The 9,974-nt window shown below is 29.6% G+C and overlaps 1 long non-coding RNA gene across 1 annotated transcript; it reads left to right on the top strand.

Moving 5' to 3' along the window:
• The first annotated feature begins 1,927 nt into the window (after positions 1-1,927).
• LOC112494272 lies at positions 1,928-5,002 on the top strand. The gene is made up of 3 exons (XR_003059526.1): positions 1,928-2,569; positions 3,024-3,425; positions 4,771-5,002. It is a non-coding gene; the product is annotated as an uncharacterized LOC112494272 (long non-coding RNA).
• The last annotated feature ends 4,972 nt before the right edge of the window (positions 5,003-9,974 follow it).

The raw sequence follows: 9,974 nt of genomic DNA, 5'->3' as shown, positions 1-9,974 counted from the left end.
ATAACTAATCTTTGACAAGTTTATATATACATATGTATTCTCATTCGGAATTTTCCTTCTTTTTCACGTCAAAAATATTATTAGGCAAAGATGTCAATGAGTTACACACCACAATGAAATTTATTTTTAAGTATTACATTATTACATGTTATGTTACCAAACAAAATCTAATGATCGTTAGTTATTAATTACTGAAATATAAATTTAATCCGTAATACTTGAAATATATATTAATCCATTTTTATAAAGTTCTGAAATCGAAAATTTGGAAATTATTGTTGTTTTTCCGCATAATTTGTTGGCTGCAGTGGTCACTGCGGTTAAGTTTGTTCTGACATTGACTATTGTTTTAATAATAAGAAAAGTTATTTGTGGTTATAAATGAGAAACTTTTAATTCTTTAAAACTTATGCTACTAATGCTTAATGTAATAGAAAACAATCTAATAAACAAGTTGCGAAAAAGTTGTTTAAATACTAGCAGCAGATCAAATACAAAAATTAACCTAAAGATTTAGTTCATTTTACTTCGGCCTTCTTGTTGTATGGCTTAAATTTTATTATATAGAAATATTTACTTTAAAAAATAAAAATAATTGAAAACAAAAACAACCAGGTATAATTAAAAAATAACAATAAATATTTTCATAAGTATATATATCCTTTTAGTAATATTATGATTTTCTGAGAATAAGAGTTCCATAATTATAATGGCAAATTTTTTTAAATCGAACTAATTACTCATGAATCTTATGTTTATGTTTATTACAAAATTGCTTTTTTAACATGACTACACCAGCTTAGTTAGATGTATCATTATTCGCTTTAAAAAAATGAAATATGTTAATACGGTGGTAAAAAAATAAGTTTATTAAATTTTAATTACCAACAAATTCATCCAAAATTTGTCTTTTTGAACTGATATGGATGTGAATGTTTAATTTTTATTCAGAATTTCAATAAACATGTTTTGTAGTTTTAACTTAATGTAATGCTTTTAAATTACAACTTTAGTCGAATATTGAAACTTGTACGAAACCTAGCGATAAATAATGTATAATATTAATGATGTTTCTAGGATTAAAATCATATATTCTCAAAAAATGTTACTTTTATTGAGCAACCGTTAAAATATATTAATATGGCTAATTTTGAGTCCATGGAAATTAGTACATAGTGCGGTTAGTAAGTTTTATAAAATAATATACTAAAACTGTACAAGCTGGGAGGTAGTGTAATAATTATAACTAAATTTTTACTTACAGGTAACTGGTTTACAATATTTAGTGTGTCTTTCACCAGCTATGATATTTTGGCTGAAAATTAAACATGCTGCATACTTTCATCCACACTTTACATCAATTATATCTATAGACCAGCTTTCAAATTTCTTGTTTGTTTTATGATTCAATTGCATTTTCATAAATACAGGGTTGAAAACAAGGGAAGCGTTGTAAGCGAGTATTCGCAGTGATTTAGCGAGACTAGATTACGACCAACCTTAACCTGTGGGTCAAAGGACAACAACCGTGACTCATCATAGAATACTCAGTGAAAACTTGTGAACAAGAAAGATTTTGATTATCAAGTTTCTTTTGAATGAAATAAAGGATATTACTAAAAAAGATATGAAAGTAGGTATTTTCGATATTCAATTTTATTTGTAGACATCTTTGAACTATTCCTAAATTGAAATATTATAATATTGTAGTAATAAAAAAAATTAAACTGTAATGTTAACTGTAATTTCAAATTCTACGAAAGCGACATCCAATATTATAAAGAATAGTATAGAATATTTGCAGCAACGAAACATTTGAAAAATTATCAAAACAAGGTAATGCACGGAAGGGGGTAGATGGCACGACAGAGGGAATAGGCGGGATTAAGTGGGAATAGGCGGGAATAGTCTTACAGTCTGAGGAAGATCTTGTGCTAGTCGGTCAGTCGTTAGAGTGAAGCGAGCGTGCGTTCGTTCCTTTCTTTCTTTCTTCCCCTCGCGAGAGCACTTACACCCGTCTTCATATGCTTTTTTATTCTTCCATTTCTTGGTCTTATTCTACGCATCCATGTTACCGATAATCGTTTGTACTTCTGTTGTGTTTTATACACCCCTTCTCCCGTACCACTTTGACAACGAATTTTCAAAAATTAAAAAATTGAAGTAATTAGTTTTTGATACCCGTATTGGTTCCTATCGACTACGTCAGTCGTTTCCATATTGCGCCAAGATTTTTTGTTACTGGGTGTCCATTAGTAATGGTCACGCAAATAATACGAACCAGGACAAGACAAGCTACAGTGAGTCATACAAATGTTCAGAAATTGGATTAATATATTAGGAACGTGAATTTATATTTGATGTTTATTATGGTGGAATACCTGGAGAAATCGAGATTTTTCAGTGTATATGAACTATTTTCATTCTGCAATACGAAAGTGCAACATCTCAGTTCGAAGTGCAGAATGTGTTTTATTTCAATACGGCGATACGCATAAAAGCGATAACTAGCAATCTTCTAATATGCGTAGAATGGAATTATATGTGCAGTATTGTACATTTCCATAAGGTAAGTCGACATACGGCTCTTTCTTTATTTTCATTTTTTCCCAATATTTTAATTCACGAAAAAAGTTCATTACATTAAAAAATATTTTTACAAGAATTTGACCACGAATACACATAGAAGTATATGTAGATCACATTAATGGAATGTTGTTTCAAATAATTCTAGTCTAGTCTAATGATGAGTTTCAATGTAAGTTAGTACCGGTTGTGCAATTTTAGAGATTCTCATTTCTGAACAGATTCGACTGAATCTTCCGCTAAGGCATAAGGCACAAGGCAAAAGACTGGGCCAAACTATATTTACTGATTATCCTTACAAAAATATGTTGCATTAAAATCTAATAAAAGTTCAAGTTTGTACAACACAAAACTATAGTTTAACACCATTTAAGCTACACAATAGTGTAAACATTAAATAGAATAATAAGTATATTGTTTTTATGAATCCATTCTAGATACAATTTAACGCGAACGTCGTCGAATCAACGGGATATGAAGTGATAAATAGGAAGTTCTGCAGAGCATAATGGATGAAAAGCGGCATCAATTATTGTTTATGAGTGCGTTAATTGAGTATCTGTTTTGCAATGATTTCAAATCAGATTAATCGTCTATATACAGTGAATTAAAAATGACGCTACTTTGCACAACGGCAAAGATTTAGCACAAACGTGACAACTAGCACCTGGTGTATCTTCTTAAGTGTCAAATTGCCTCAGTGTTAAACTTGGAAAACGTGTATTAGCAAACAAGCACAGTTTCTCTATGGTTGATGTAGAATAACTGCAGTGCGCAAAATATGGCACGCACAAGGATAGCACGAAGAAAAGCCATCTCATCGGCGGAGTTTCGTTCAGGTAACAATTCTGTACATTTACGACTAAAATTTTATTCGATATTATATTTCTAATTTTATTATTGAAGATTTATACTCATTAAATTGATTAATTTCGTAAAATCTTTGATTTAAATAATAATTGATGTTATACGTATGTCGGAAATACTGCAACGTGTAATATTGTTGAATTTTCAATTCGAATGAATCGTGAAAGTTTGTTAGCATAAAATAATATTCTTCAAATCAGTTTCAAGGCGTTGTCAATGAAAAAAAAATGTAAAAACTTGTTTTGAAGAGTATAATTATTTTTTCTTGTACATTATTGTATACATTTTTACGCAAAATCGTATTTTCCTTAGCTTCACTGCTCCCGATTAAAACAGTATAGTCTGGCTAGTCGACAATGCTTCAATAATAATGAATGAGCAAGTAAAAGTCTGTTCGCTAAGTGACAGGTTGAAACTATCCATTCGCAAGCAAAAAGTGCATTTATTCAATATCTAAGTCATATTAATATCTTCCGGTGCAGAAAAATTATAGGGGAATTGCGGGAAGCATAAAATATTTTCCCTAGATCTAGCTAGCTAAAGGCACTTTTAAATTGCCCTGACCAGCGCATGATAAGGGCTGCCGCCTTACTAAAGGTTATAAAGCCTTATAACGTACTGAAATGGAGATCATACCTCCTCTTAAAATTGATTAGACTGTAACATTCCTTAAAATACAAATGGCCTTCGATCCTAAACATGAGATATTCTACACAAACTTTTCTGCACAATTAATATCCTGGATAAAAATATTCTATACAATAATATTCTACATAAAAGTTTCCTACACTGAAAGGAGTGGGTGTTAACTGTGCATAGAAAACTGTACATCAATAAATGTAATATTCGGATAACTGCACTAGATATTTCATGCAAAGAACTATGTGCGGCCGACTAATGACTGTGAAATAAAATACATACACGAGAATTTGTACACACATTTTTTTTAAACATTTATACGGACATTCCAATCAATTTTAACCCATTACAAGATTTAAATTCTGACGTAACTTAGTTATTTACAAACCTATCATGGCAATATATTATTGTGTCGGACTCATTCACATCGCTTTCTCGCCGACGATACTTTTATAACTAAAACAGTAATAATCTCTCAAAAGCTCAGTAATAATTTAGACAAATAACTGTTATTTCAGATATTTAAGGAATAGCCACTTTAGGAAAACTCCACATCAGTTTAAAATAAAATTTAAGCATTAAAATTGTATACTTTTATAATAAAAGTTGTGCAATTACATAATTATAAATAGCATGTAAGGAACAACACTTGGAAATTATACATTTTTTACGTTTTAGCATTAGCATCCCGACGGTTTCTACTGTTGCAGGCACAGTTGTTAATTGGCCATACACAGTTATTAAGCCATGAAGCACAGTTCTTTGTATGGATAATATCGTGCACAATTACTTGAATATTATGTTTATTGGTGTACAGTTTTCGGTGCACAGTCGACGTTCAATATGTTGAAAACATTCTACGAGACGGACTTTACTAAGTAAGAGTTACAATACTTATCTTGAGTAAGTTCGGCATACTGATTGTGAGTCATGTAGAATATTCATGTGTAAAATGTTTCTGCGTGTTTAATATTTTTGTGTAGGATACAGGTTGTGTAGAAAAGCTTGTATAGAATATTTTGTGAAGAATATCTAATGTGTAGGATCCAGTTTCTTTTATTCCCTTCCCTACGAAAAATGTCAGAATTTATTAATATTCAGCTAATATCTGAATCTTAAATAAACAATCTTTTTTCAAAATAGTTAAACTATTGCAAAGTAAGTATTTCAAGCATTTGTAATTATGTTTGATATTTTATTTCAATGATTAATAAAGAACAAATTTGTACATTAGATATATTACATATTATCGAACATCTCAACGGCTTAGTAATTGCATAATTAAAGCTTTATAAGCATTTTATAATTAGGCTCAAACAAAAATTACATTTGTAGCGCCGGATATCACAGAGCTATAAGGCTCATAATAAATCCATACTGGTGGATATCTTTAAGTCTTAAACAGGGAGATTATAAACTTATTAATTTTAAGAGTGTTGTATTTTCCACTCATTAGTCATTTTAATACTACTAGATACTTGTACACGGATTTGCGTGATAGACTTTCGACATCATGCAATGTATTAAGTATGAACAGTATGAGATGAGATTCGTTCAATTGATCAGTCGTGGCCAGAGCAGCTAACAAAAATGGGCATGTGATGCGATTTCTATACCGTGAATTATTTTTTTCATTAAAAAATGGTCAGAAAACATTTATTATATCAAGATGTACAAAATGCAGTCCAAATCTATTTTCCTACATAATCAGTATAACACATCTCAATGTTTAGACGAGCATCATTCATTATGAGGATAGATTCTGTATCCTGTAGCATTAGAATATTGTTACATGGCAATTCAATAGCGACTACTAATACTGGAATATTAAAAAATGACTATACTATTTCGTAAATTAACTTTATGAAAAAAAACTACTGTATCTTCTATCTGAAATTTTTTCATTAAATAGAATAGTTATTTATATATTTACTACAAATTTTTTATATTGATTATTAAATTTTGCGTTCTTGGTTTCTCAGTATAATAAAGGTATAAACTACGCATACTCTTAAATCGAATAAAATATTTCTACTGAAAAAATGTATATTAGTATAAAGTTTATGCAGTAAAACTCTTATTTGAATTTGGAAATACAATTTACAAGTTTAATACAATTAATACAATTTCTGGTACATTGCTTTTTCATGTGTAATGATAAATTAATTTTTTTTAATAAAACTATTCAATTACCTTTAAGAAATATTGGGTTAGCATAAAACTAATGAGACACTCTAGAAAACTCAAACACATGTCCTTTTTTAAATTAATTGTTTTTGACCATATTCTAATATGTTGTAGAATATTCTACATACTTTCGCTCGGTGGGTATATACAATAGAATATGGTCAAAAAGCAATTAATTGAAAAAAGGACATGTGTAGAGTTTTCTAGTGTCTCATTACTTTCATACCAACCCAATATTAGAAATTTAACGTATCTTGAATTTATTTAAGATCTTACACTTCGAAAGATAACTAATAAAAAAGCAGTGTAAGCAAAAAATTGATTTAATGCAAACTTTACTCCACTTAGGAAATGATTCATTTACTATTGCACACTATGTTCGGAACTACATTAAAATGTACACTTCTGAACTGGTTTCAACTATGTATATTATAAAACGTTATTTGACCAGTATGTTCATATTTAACTGGCCGATTTGTGCTATTCCTAACATACGCCTGACGGTATAATTTCACATATTAATTGAAAGAGGTTGCTTAATAGGAATGCAATAGATTTCTCAGAATATATGAAACTTTGCTCAAGATATAAATCATATTTTTAGCACTAAATTTCATTTTACAATTATGATAGAAGGTCACCTGACATCTTTTTTTTATGTTGCAATGCTCTTATATGCTATTTGTAATTAATAACTTCTGTATATCGATAGCTACCCGCGAAACAATAATGAAATATAATTATATACAATTGTATCTAATCAGATCGAGAATTGGTGTATCTGATGAGATTTAAAATTTTACAAAGATATACTATGAAAATATTAAATTCTATACAAATAGTATTACCTAAAATAATTGCTTTGAACTCATTAATACATTAAATTATTGATTGGGAATATTATAATATTTATATAGAATTTACATTTTCATATTAGATTCTTACAAAATTTTATATCTGATTATATATAATTATTTTTTCTCAGGTAGGTGTTAAAGGAATTGGGGTATTTCATCCGTCATCTTGTTGCTTAAATCATTACAATTGTAAATAAAACGGATTTGATAGATTCTCTTCATGAAAGTAAAGTGTATGCAGAGTTGTATAAGTTCTACAATTATCACCATGGCTTTTTCATAATACATAAAATATGGTCATTTATCTATATTTATAAAAACCCTATATTCACCGGTTATTGAAAGATAGAGATAGTTATTTAGCAAGTATTTTTCAGTTGATGTGCCTTTATTCTAGACACGTACCCGATTTTTATTTGTAGAAAATGAGTCCCGTAAAAGACAACGCAGGTTTACTTTTATTGCTTTAATAAACAGCAAAAGATACAAGCGATGATTTAGTAAAAGATATATGTATATTGACAAGTGAATAATAGTTTGACAAAACAAAACGAGAGAGTTGCCGTTGCTTGACTCTGAATAGAGCTGACAAATCGTTAATTGTTTTTAGCCATATTCCAACAGTATTCATATATTAAGTAGCTTTATCTTAAGTTTTCAGAGAAACAACATGATATTGTATAGAGTTTAAAGTAAAAGATTAGAAGTTATTCTATCGCTTTGTCTTATCGAAAGGTTAAATTCTTCGATATTCAAGGCAACAGAAGGAATATGATATCATAGGTCCCCTTTTCTGACCATTTTTTGTTCTTAAAAGTTAGAAAAAAATGATTGATGGAGGTCATCGGGAAGTAGGTAGCTCGATAAATCTTATCTTCGTTGGTAATGAGTGTAAGAAACTTCGTTCACCGTTTAGTTACGCACAGTAATCTTTGCTTTATTTGTATGGGTGCTATATGTGCTACCATATCGTAACTAAATTCATCTAAAACTGTTATTGTCAGTACAGTCGTTGGCCCAATTATGTCGTTGAGTTTAACCGAAAATTTAGTTAAGCGCAACGCGTTAACACTAGTGATAGGTTAGGTTGAATGGCATAAGCCAATCAAGAATGAGTTTAATTACGCTTAGGCTTTAACTGAAGTGGTAGAATTGAACCTTAATTCAAGACAGATTATGAATTGTCATACGCCAATATTATTATTTCGAGGATTAGTTCACAATTAAATACATGATTTTAATTCACATAATATGTATATTCGAATAACCATCGTAAACGGTGCTTTAACTTTGTGAGAAAATCTTAAAACTTTATATTTACTAGTGGTTTTTTTTATTAGTTTTATTTAATCTTAATATTATAAAATATAATGTCAACTGCAACAATTATATATATTATATACAAGTCTCAAACTCTTGAGGAATAAACAAAAGATCTGGGGTTTGCATTTTGTGAAATTTAATTCTTGAAATTTGCCATTATATTAATTATAAAATGTATAACTTCAAAGCCTTTACCTGTAGTCTGTTTTATTATGAAATTATTAAATATTCTTAATACCAATTCATACAGATAAACTGTTGTGAACTGTGGGTTCAACAGATTTTGCAACATTGAATAGTATATTTTTTTAACTCATGGTTATTATAAAGATTATAATAACAGAAATCAATTTGAGATATCACGAGACTAATATTCTATATGAATAGTGTTTTAATTCAAGTAATTAGAGGACTTCATTATATTGTATTATACATGTACATGAGAACACTCACTACGAAAATATAAAATTACTAAAATCGTGTGTAGAAATATTCAGCATAAGATAGATATTCAATTACAAACATTACAGACTCAAATAAATCAGAACTCACTGCAATACTATGCTGAAAAATAATTTAAAAATCAATTAATTGAAATGTTTTTATAGCAAAAAAGTGGAACAAATTACTTTTTGTGATTTGTTGAATCATAACAACAGTAGAAACAATGTTGCACATCCAAAATAGAAAACTTTTAAGTATTTCTAAAACTTCTTAGTGAATCATAGAAGGAGGTGAAGCTTATGGGAATCGGTCACAGTTACATGTCATTTTTTGAAGAGGCCACCATGAAGACTAGAGTAAAGGAGGCCGAACGCTTATGTGAGGAGTATTAGAAACGTGGACGGTGAAATTGTAGTCAGAGATGGTTTCGAATTTGACCACAAACATCGCTGTGAACATTTTCGTCGGGTTTGAAGTACGTTGTAGATCATTTGTAGAGGATAGCATGAAGTATGTATAGTGAAACTCAAATCGATTAACTCCTTCTGAATGATACCATGAAGACTAGATTTTATCACAGATATTACAGATACTTTATGTAAATATATTAGATTATAATGTTATTTCACTCCTGGTTGCGGCCATATTATCAATGGACCGTAATAAACATCTTTTGACTGTTGTTTAATTAATTACTAAACATGTCTCACACCAATGGTTCCTCCTGGGCTTACTTATGATTTCCATAAGACACCAAAACGAAATTCTTTGTGCTTCTACAGTATGGACAAGAATTCATATTGGCAGTAAATAAACAACAATTAATGAAAGTAATTGATGAAATTCTAAGATACTAATAACGTGAAATCCATCGTTATCGTCACAATAACGAAGCGCAAAATGATTACAAGTCGACAATCACATAGTATCAATTTTATTTTTTCACTGATACTTATAAAAAGCGTTCATCGTTTCCAAATCAGCCACAACTCATAATGTTATGTATACATTTCTATATTTCTGTTTGAAGTTCCATTCGCCTTACAAAAATATAGTTCTCCCCCCCCCCCC

This window comes from Cephus cinctus, unplaced genomic scaffold (genome assembly GCF_000341935.2).
Source record: "Cephus cinctus unplaced genomic scaffold, Ccin1 Ccin1_scaffold0364, whole genome shotgun sequence".
In the NCBI taxonomy this organism is placed as follows: Eukaryota; Metazoa; Arthropoda; class Insecta; order Hymenoptera; family Cephidae; genus Cephus; species Cephus cinctus.
Note: the sequence above shows the minus strand (reverse complement) of the source record. Positions and strands in the feature narration are given on the sequence as shown.